Source organism: Limulus polyphemus, unplaced genomic scaffold, assembly GCF_000517525.1.
Source record: "Limulus polyphemus unplaced genomic scaffold, Limulus_polyphemus-2.1.2 Scaffold272, whole genome shotgun sequence".
In the NCBI taxonomy this organism is placed as follows: domain Eukaryota; kingdom Metazoa; phylum Arthropoda; class Merostomata; order Xiphosura; family Limulidae; genus Limulus; species Limulus polyphemus.
Genome location: NW_013665882.1, coordinates 105,477 through 116,516, shown reverse-complemented (window position 1 = coordinate 116,516; position 11,040 = coordinate 105,477). Strand labels below are relative to the sequence as shown.

At 34.0% G+C, this 11,040-nt stretch overlaps 1 protein-coding gene across 4 annotated transcripts in view; it reads right to left on the bottom strand.

Moving 5' to 3' along the window:
* LOC106456920 (zinc finger protein 2 homolog) overlaps positions 1 to 11,040 on the bottom strand; it is a 73,228-nt gene that overhangs the window by 57,024 nt on the left and 5,164 nt on the right. Inside the window, exon 1 of one of the 4 annotated variants that reach the window (XM_022382704.1) lies at positions 8,989 to 9,106. The exons of 1 other annotated variant lie outside the window; for it this stretch is intronic. The gene's annotated coding sequence lies outside the window, so the exon portion shown is untranslated. Of the gene's footprint in view, positions 1 to 8,336; positions 8,960 to 8,988; positions 9,107 to 11,040 lie in introns of those variants that run through there. 2 more of the 4 variants (XM_022382705.1, XM_022382703.1) reach the window with 2 other exon arrangements.

The window sequence follows — 11,040 nt, the reverse complement described above, 5'->3', positions numbered from 1 at the left end:
TCAATTATTTATCTGCTGCTGGCTTTTTTTGCCAGGCTTATATATATACTAAAAAAAAAAGAGGGCGTATAGATCATACTCGAGCTGGTGGGCAAATTCATGATCCTTCGAGAAACTCCAACGCGCATGCTCCCAGCGTCTCGTGACTTCCGCTGTCGTAACAATATGTACACTCTGGGTCACGCAATAAGCATCCAACTTAGCTTTCAAAATTCAACAGTTACAATACACTTATGCAACTGACTATATTGTATCATATTTGATGATTGCAATATAACTTAAGAACAGCCAGATAAACACTTCATAAAAATTATAAAATTATTTACCTGATTTACCTATAATTCAATTTTTCTCTGTCAATTGTTTTTCACAGTTCGATCACCGTAATAGAAAGAATTGTATTTAAACGTACAGAATTAAATGAGGAGTTGTTCAAGTTTAGAGGTCACAAACCAGGAAGTCAACCAACGCAGTACACTTCCGCAGACACGGCAACACTGCTGCTGGCTGGCCGCATTTGCTCCAGGCCAGTTCTCGCCGACCCGCCAACTAATCACAGCGCGGACCGCGATCGCACTACCACAGGCCACCCCCACGCTCATACTTACACAGTACAAACACACATGAATATGTGTGCGGTTTGGTTTTAATAATAAGATTCTCGAAAATCTGACTCCAGTCAAGGAATTTTTACATTTTATCTATTATTTTAGCATTTTTCCCTTTGTATTTGGAAGATCCCAAACACATGATATGCCGCCCCCTAGCATGTAGCGCCCTAGGCGACTGCCCGAGTTGCCTGTACCTTAGGCCGGCCCTGGGAATTAAACCCTGTATTTTAGCATTATAAGTCTGTAAACTTACTGTTGTCTCACCGAGGGACACTTTGGATAACACAAATGCTACTGTTTAACATGTCTGACACATTGCTTTTGGCAATTTAGTTATTTCACATAATGTTGCTAAATCTGTAAATTACATTGATCTATATGTTCTAGTTTCTATTAAGTTGAAAACATTGTATTTGAAGTAATGTGTTCCTTGACAAAAACTTTGGTTATAAACCAACAGAATGGGATGCTACATTAGCAATCCCAATATCAATTAGCTTTACACTTGCTCACGAGATAACTTATTTCTACAATTTTTTCATTTAAAAATAACATTTTCTTTACCTGAAAGTGTTTCAGATAAATACTTAACTTTCCACAGAACAGATAGCTAATGCCTTGTGCTACTTTCGAAAAGTTTTTGCATATGCATCAAGTGTTTAAACGAAATTCCCATTCCAAAACATAATAATTTGTACTGCAACCACCATTAGACTATAGCCCTCAGCCAATAAGAGGGTGACATCCTCCATGTGCAATACTCACATTGAGCATTTTGGGTATACTAAAACGTTATTCTTGACAAGACAAAAGACACACACTGAAAGTGGGTTGGTAGATCTGTGGAAAGATAATTATGTATGGGAAACATATTTTTGGGTAAGAAAAATGTTAACTTCAGAAATGCTACTCATCTCTTCACAAAACAGATAGCTATAATCTATGCTGAGAAGATGGAGGAGAGACTTAGTTGTGGAAGCATCACTTGGTAGGAGACCACATCCATCTCAAGCAGTGAACACTCTTTGCCCAATACAAGTGTTAGTGCAAAAAGGTACTGTCAAAAGAACCTCCTACATGGTGTTAAAGTGTTGCACAGGTAAACAGAATGCAGACTGTTCAACCAGCGTGAATATCTTATGTTTTTCTAACAAAGCTAGGGCAGTAAGTCAAGCAGTACAGTATGTGTGAAATACATGATACATTTACTACCACAGGCAATTACAAGGTTTAATCATCCCAGACCTGCATCCCAAGAAAGAAGCAAAATCCCTCTGGTTGGTCACAACCACCTGCACAAGGTTTCACAGTGACATACTGTGAAATAGGTTTCCACCAATAGGGACAATAAAAACTGATCAGGTGTGAGAGCAAGAAGCTCATTATGGTATCGAAAATAAAATAAATAAACTGCCAAAGCAGTCTTGCAGAAAGCTCTATCTCAACAGCAGGCACTGAGCAGGAATAAATGGGCTTAGCACTTTCTGTTATCTATTACTAAATGAGGCAAAAAATACCACAAGATGATGAACATGATGAGATGTGAGATGGAAAACATGAAAGGAATCATCTCCCATAGCTGAATAAACAAGCTGGATGAGTTAAAATATTAAAATACAACTGTTCAAAACAGAACGAGAAAAGTCACAAGAAGATACATAAGCATGAGTTAAAAAAATATCTGAACAATATATCCTGGGACTAAACCATAAAGGTCAGGGATCTGCATGAGGATCCTGGAAACTTTGTGTTTCTAGATGCTCTGTGCTACTATCTACAGGCACCATTAGATTATGCCTTCATGACATAACTTAATGTTACTCAATATTTTGATCAATATGAAAATATATGTAGACTAAATAGGCCTAAGTCACTGACATTAGGGCTAACTTCAGAAATTAGATGCATCTGAAAGACCTAGAGATTTAAAGTAAACTTAAAGCTTGATGCATCACCAATACTAGTAATATGCCATGCACTATTGCACCTTGGCCTGCAGTAGATTTAGTTAGGATCTACAAGGAAACTTTTATTTTGTAGATATATGTAACTTTCTAATAAAGTCACCCAGAATGACCTCAATGGAACTGCATTTCCCTGGAACTGACCTTGTAGCCATTTTGTGCTTGTTATAGTTTTCCTGATGTAACTTGTTAATTAGTAAGCATATTGTTACGACAATGGAAGTTACGTGACGCTGGGAGCATGTGTGCTGGAGTTTCTTGAAGGATCATGAATTTGCCCGGCAACTCTAGTCTGATCGAGATGTCCTCTTTTTTAATATATAAGCCTGGCAAAGAAAGCCAGCTGGAGATAGATAGATAATTGAGTCAAGCGAACAGATGGCACCGTAAGTAAAGTGTGTGAATCACTGTGATTTATAGCATGTGTTATAAATGTTGTTAAGTTTAAAGTGACTGTGGAAATTCTGTGTATTACTAAAATTTGTATCGAGAAAGAATAAACTAGTTTTAATCAAGAAGGGACTTGTATCACTAAAGTTCCTCGGAAACAATTTATATCAAAAATTAACAAACAAGCAGATACTCAAGAATATGTTAATGAAATTTGGCAGATTATCAGTAAACATTACAATGCTTTCATTTGCAAAATATCAATTTTTTTTTATCAAGTCTTAAGGTTTGTTAAGCAATGTTTTACTCATGCCTTTTATTTTTTTGGCATGTTGCCTATTCAACATGGAAAGTAATTTTCATTTCAAAATTAAAAAATTTCAAATTTCACATGCAAAATCTTTATACTGTCCAGATAGTTATCAAATGTTTCTTAAGAAAAAACTTTATATTTTATCTGTTATTCTCACTAATGATTCTCTGTATGGCTTCGGTAGATTTGACCATTCTTGTAACCATCATAAAAAATTAGGAAAATATAAGTTATGCCTTTTTCATTCTAAAATGACAACAAATTATAACATGGAAACATAAATGTTTAGATTAAATAGCTTAAATCTCATAACATTATACATTTATGTATATTTATTATTTTTATTATATTGACCTTTCAGCCATGCCTGGCTAACAATACAGAAGTTACAATGATGCTGCACACATGCAGTCATGTTACTGTATCCAATAATATAAAACTGACCTTTAGTCTTTATAAATTGAACTGTCTTGGTTGTGTTTTAGTAGACTAGTATTTTGTCAAAGTATTATACATTATATATTTATATAGATTATTACTATTTAGAAATAAGTTCTTAAACTTAGTTTTCTTAAAACATAGAACAGTAAATAAAGAAGTAACGCAAACAATTATCTCTTCTAGTTATGACCTTTGAACTTGCTACCTGACGTAGGTTGCTAGGCCTTTTAAAATTTCGCACATGGAGGATATGAAATAATTTTTTTAGGTTTTATATATATACAGTTGAAATTATAAATTACTATATAAATACTATAGAATTCCACTATAATTTATCAAGCTTAGAAACTAAGCTGTATTTCAGTCTAAAGAAATATGAAATTTTGAGCAGACTAAAGACACAGCCTACCTCCTTGCAATCTTGGTTCGAAAGAATGAAATGGCATCCTAACATTTTAAAATGGCTGAGAAAATCACTAGGGGGACATTCTGAACTTTCAATTGGTTATTGACATGTCATATATTAAAGTAAGTGTATATAAGGGACCATTTCCAAAAATGGGAAAGAGGTGAGCAGGGCCACTGTGTTTGATTCAGTACATGAGCAATATCTCAGCGAATAGAAAAGATACAAGGTTCTTATTTTATATTCTAGCTTGTCAATATCGGTAATTTGAGTTCCTAATTGGTACGTAACTTAGTATTTTGACATAACAAACATCTAGTTTGAACCAGTGCTGCATTCAACATACCATGTGACACACAAAAATTGATGTTTAACTGTGTTTTTTAATATTTACTTTTAAATTAAGAAATTAAATAATGTATAATAGTAAAATTTGAATTATAATCTACAATTTGATACCAAACTTTATGATATAAATTCATGAAATAGTAGTTCAATAAAATTTTGAATGTGAGTCAACAAACGCAATGATATGGCCTTTGACCCGTGACCTGTCTGGAAAGGGTTGAGAGAAATAAGACAACAGCTATGGAGGAAAGTTTGGACCTTGGAAGGGTTCACTAACAAGAATAGAATATAAGAATTTATGGAATGTACAATAACAAGTGGTGAGGTCTTTTTTTTTCAAATAAAAATATTAAACTACTTCAAAGAAAAATTAAATTATAGCCTATTCCAATGAAAAAAAAAGCCAATGCTTTACAATTATAACCACATTCACATCATTATTACAGTTAATATTTTAACATGGTTTGTATTCAGATTTGATTTTCTTTTGGAAAGCTACTTATGTTTTTGAGCTGGTTCATGTTTGAATCTCTGCAGTGAAGTATTATACAAATCAGCGGTTTGTGTTATTAGCAATTACCTTTTATGTGTAGTAGTGTTTGTGCTGAGCTTTAGCTTGTACTCTATAGCCTTTGTTTTCATCAATGTGACTGTAGTCTTTGAGATATGCAGATGTTGATTAGTTGTCTGTAGTGACTAATGTTAATTTAACATGGGAATTACACTTGCATCAACAGAAAAGAACATATGTCCATGTATCACTAATTTTAGACCACAGTTTTGAAAGTGTTGAGTGACACATTGTAGTTCAGAAAGATTCTTCTTTGAGTTACCTGATTTATCAGTGCTAAACTTTCTAAATGATTATGCTAATAACTGTTTGGTGATATTTTTCTGTCAATAACAATTATTCCTGATTAACAACCTTATGGCAGCCACTTTATGGTCATCTAACCTTTTGCTGATTTTACTTTTGTATTATTATACAAGTTATAAACTAAATGAAAATGTAAAAGAAAGGATAATTTACCATAAAAACAAAGAACAAAAGTTGAACTTAAGTGGATTAGTTTATACAGGTTTTATTCTTAATCCATGCAAACATTAATAAATACTGACAATTTTTTATCGTATGTTTGTTATACAGTGTTAGTATAAATTTGACTAGTATAGTATTAGTAGCAATTAGTAACAAATTTATGCACACATTTAGCTCAAATATTAGAAAGTTGAAAACTGAGAAGTTCTATGTAACTATGTTGATACCAATGATTAACTCTACTAATAGTGCTGATAATTATATCAGCCCTATAGTACACATTGTATGAGATGTGTGTGTGTTTAAGTCAACATGATTCTGTACTTTCATTAGTTGAAGTTATTGACTGTGAGGTGTACATGTGTGTGCTTAAGAGAACATGGTTCTACAGTGTTTATTAGCTAGCTCAAATATAACTATCGTCATGAACACTGTAAAGTTCAAGAGTGTGAAGGGGTGTGAGTGGATGTAATGGGTGGGATTGGAGGCCATTACAACAACAAATATTTATATCTTTACGAGGTGTTGGCTTAAATTCATTTCCAAGATATAAAAAATATGTTTGCAAGTTTTTTTTAACCTTTGTATGTACAAGTTGCAAATATGATCTTGGAGTACTTTTTTCTTTATTAATGAATTTGTTTGAAATTACTATGTATTTTTATGGGCTTTTGCATAACAAAACCCCATGTCAATCAAGTTATTAAACCCAATCACTTTGAAATACAAGAAAGCTCTATAAAAACACATGCATATACAATTTTCCAACAGTAATTATTAAGTGGTTTGACATCCATAGAAGCCTATAAAGATATAAATTATAGTCTTACTATTTTGGTTTTATCTGTTACTAGAAGAGGCCCGCCAAACATATGTGATCAAATCAGTATCTTGATTACATCATTATTCTTTAAAAAGAGAATCATAGGCCTAAACCAGTTAACTTTGTTGCAGTACAATTTTTAGTTGTATTTTATCCAAATTAAATCTTGCTTATTATGAGATAAAGCAGGAAAGAAAATTGGGAGGATAGGATGGCTACAAGGAAATATTGGAGGCCATTTTGAAAATACATTTATTTGCTAGATGTTCTCTCTTTTTTTATATATGCCTGTGTTGGAAATAAAATTGAAACAAACATCAAGAGACCATCATTCACTCCCATTCATGCAGGTCTACATGATACAGCAAAAGTTGCAGAGGACATTTCTCATTATAGGAACTAATTACATTGATATAGCATATGTAACTGTGTTGAATTTGATATTAATTTCAGTCTTATTTCTATCAATTTAAATGCTGTATTATGATGATCTTTATTATGTTTATTTTTTGGCAGTATTAATGCTAAAAAAAATTTAGTTAAATTTAACAAAAAATCCTGATTTAGTCACTTTATTCATTTCATACTACTTGGTTCTTTGCTTAAACATAAATACTTGTGCAATGCTATTGAAAGTCACAGTTTTATGATTCTCTTTTACATTTAATGCAATTATACTTTTCATTTATACCATTTAAAACTTCAAAATATTTATGTTGCAAAGATTGTTCCAAGTACCAAAAAAGCTCTTTCAGGCCACATACATACGCCTGGACAAATTAACAGAAAAATTAATAGCATGTCAGCCCCCTAATGGCACTATGCACTTTGATGATAGGATAAATATGTTGTGGCCAGTGGCATAGTTATGCCAATGCAGCCTATGCAATGGCATTGGGTCCCCACACCTGAAAGGGCCCAAACAGGAATGTCAATAATAAAAATAAAAACATTGAAAATATATAAACATTTATGTACCTGCACAACATTTGTTTTTTAACTTTGAAAAAATTGCCAAACGATGATGTAAAAATATCAGTTGTGGTGCTTGTGTGTCTCGAAGTAGTTGTGTATTCAAAATTGTTATAGTCTTTTATATTTTATATTAATTGAATATAATGCTCATTATAGTGTTTTCTGTTTGACCCCCAGCTGTTAAGGTCCCTTGATCTATGATGGCACTGGGGCCAATGTTCTCTAGTTACATCACTGGTTGTGGTATGCATTCTACATGCCCCTGGTTCAATATTGCTGTATTACTAGTAATACTGCAATGCAAAATTGGAATGAAACAAAAAAATGACAAAGAAAAACTAACTATGCCACACTAAACCTACAAATACACATGCATATACACACACACAAACATAAAATGCACAATTTTAAGTTAACTTCTTGTACTGAAATACAGTTATGCTAGACTAAGCCTATAGATACACACACACAAACAGAAAATGCACAATTTTAAGTTAACTACTTGTACTAAAAAATGAAACTGTCCAGCTCTCAAAGTCTTAACTTTTATTCTTATTAACTTAGCTGAGTTGCATTTTGAATTAAAAACATATATATAAAGAAAAGTTTCAGAACCTGGCACTTTTTACCATGAATGGTCAAATTTCAGAAGTTAAAATCAATTTTTTTAGAAAAAGTAAATGTATATAGCTTTATTCAACTATTGGAGTGAAAAAGTCTTAGTTTTGGCAGTTTCTAAGTTTGTGAAAAAAAAAAGGAGAAAGAAACTAAGGTACTTGTTTTTTGTAGTAATAGTACTTGGTAATTTTATTTTTATGAATAACCAAACGTTAATAGATTTAAACTCAATCATCAGTCAATGAAAGTATTATACCATATGGTAGTGATACTCTTATATTTATAAATTACACAAGTTGAATTCTACTAATGTAGTAATGTTACTCTACAGTGTATTAGGTTCAGCAATAACAAACCACATTTAGGCAATAACCGTTTAGTTTATAAAGTTAGAAAAAATTACCGTACCTCTTAAAAAACAAAGACAAGTTATTTTAGCCAATGTTTCGCCATTGCAGTTTTATCAGGGCTAGCAGTAATAGTAATACAACAAGGAGTTCTTCACTTCTGTTGTGTTATTATATTTTTGAATAAATAATTTCAAACTGACTTCGAGATGAATATTATTATTAAAATTTAAATTAAATACAACGTCACTCGCCGTGTCTATCGCTATCAACCTTCTCCACACTGTCCTATTTTCAAATGCAGCATGCCTTTTAACAATCATAAAGGTTTAAATTATTCAATTGATGTCCCTTCAAGAATTTCCAGGTTGTCTTCTTCCTTGTAGTTCCTAATTCATAATTTTTTTGCTAACTATATATTTCCACTCATTGTATATAACCATACCAAGACACAGTTGATGTTTTTTGAACAAAAATAATTCATCGCAGGCTTGTTAGGTCTCTGGTGGCTTTGGCATAAAAAGTGTTGAGACACTTATCACTAACGCCACTATTATGTAAACTGTAAACCAATGCGGCAATGTACCATTTGATTTTGGATCATGAAGTTGATGATCTAGTTCTACCAATTGTACTAATTTCAAATACTATTTCTCTTTCATATCTTACTAATGTTAAAAGTAATATCTAAACTTTTTAAACGAATAATTTACCTTCGGGAAGTCAGTTTAGATTTCCTTCACATGAAGGTTTCTTTAGTTTAACAAATAGAAAAATAAAATTTCCAAGCCAGTTTCTTCATACAACCAATTCATTAAACAGTACATTTACTTAATATTGTTACGACAGCGGTAGTCACGTGACCCTGGTAACACGTGATGAGTTTCTAGAAGGATCGTGAATTGTCCTGGCAACTCTAGTTTTTTCCATGCGCCCTCTATTTTAGTATATAAGCCCGGCAAATAAAGCGAGATGATAATTTGCAAATAGAGAGATTGAAGATATAATTGAGACAGATAATTGAGTCAAGGGAGCGATATTGACCGTAAGAAAAGTGCGCGAATCGTGTGAATTATAGCTGTGTTGAAGTTAAAGTGACTGTGGAAATTCCGTGTATTGCAAAGTTGTATTGAGAAAGAATAAACTAGTTTTATTTAAGAAAGGACTTGCATAGCTGAAGTTCCTCAGGAAGAATTTATACTGGAAATTAACAAATAAGCAGATACCCAACAAATTGGTGTCAGAGAGTGGGACAGAAAAAAAAAGAAAAGAAAAGAAACAAGAAGAACAAGAAAAGAAACAAGAATCGAGATTACAACAGTGGCAAGAAAACCTGCAACAGTGACAGTTCGAACAGCAAAATAAACAAGTAGAGAGATTACAGAAGTTGTTGGAGGAAAAAGAAAAGAAACAAGTAGAATGAGAAAATAAACAAGAAGAGAGACTACAGCAGTGATTGGAGCAGAAAGAAAAAAAAACAAGCAGAAAGGCTACAGCAGTGGTTGGAGGAGAAAGAAAATAAACAAGAACAGAGACTACAGCAGTGGTTGGAGGAGAAAGAAAATAAACAAGAAGAAAGTCTCCAACAGTTGAGAGAAAGCCAGCATACACAAATAAAAAAGATGAATAAATTTCAAAGTGAATTAAATACATTAAAGGACGATTTATTGTCTTTTACACAAGAAGGATATATTAACCATGGACCTAATCAGCCCCAGATAACAGGAGGCTTCCAGACCCCACAGCTAAACCCTAATGCAGACATCTTCAGTCCTGCCAGAAGTCACATCCCAGACATGAGTGTTAGCAATAGTGGTGATCTGGTACGAAGGAATCCACAGGAATTCGACGGGAAAGCACCATGGGAAGCATATAGAGCACAATTTGAGCTCCTTGCAGAAATAAATGGATGGACAGAGGAGCAGAAAGCAGTGTACTTGGCAATGAGCCTGAAGGGACAACCACTGGAAATAGTTGGACATTTGTCAGCAGATGACAGGCACAACTATAGAGCACTGGTAGCTGCTCTAGAACTCGGATATGGAATTCAAAATCAGTCCAAAGTCTACAGGGCTAGGTCCGTGCTAAAGGGGAGAGCCTGCAAGAGCTGGCACAGGATTTGGAAAGTATGGCACACAAAGTCTACCCAACTGCACCACCCAATGTCCTCAAACTGTTGCTGTGGGATCAGTTTGTAGCCACCTTGGACAGTCCACAACTGAAGATAGAAGTGAAGCAAGCACACCCCTCTACTATACAAGATGCAATGGCCAGATCCCTTGAATTCGAATCCTAAGTTAAGTCCAGAACAGAGGTACCAAGGTTGGTCCAGTCATCAGGCCAGAAAAGGGCAGCTTTCAGAAACGTTTAAGGGACATTGCTGGCACTGTAATAAACCTGGGCACAAGAGAGCTCAATGCCAGCAACTCCAACACAGGGAAGATGCCATGGTAGGAAAGGCTACTACCCAGAAAGGTTGTTGGAACTGTGGAGAGCAAGGATATATGAGGAGCCAGTAAGAAGAATACCACAAATAATTCAGCTTCGGGAACCAGTAGTGGTTGGTGCTGAGGGACGTTCACCAACCCCTATTGTGAAAGTCCCAACAGCTAAGTGTAAAATGACAAGCACGCATAGTGTCTACGTGACAGGAAAGCTGAATGGCCAAAAGTGCAACTTTGTCATAGATTTTGCTTCTCAGCAAACCCTTGTGAGTATCAAGGTGCTAGATCACAAAGGAGTACCAGATGCTATATAGAAGCTCT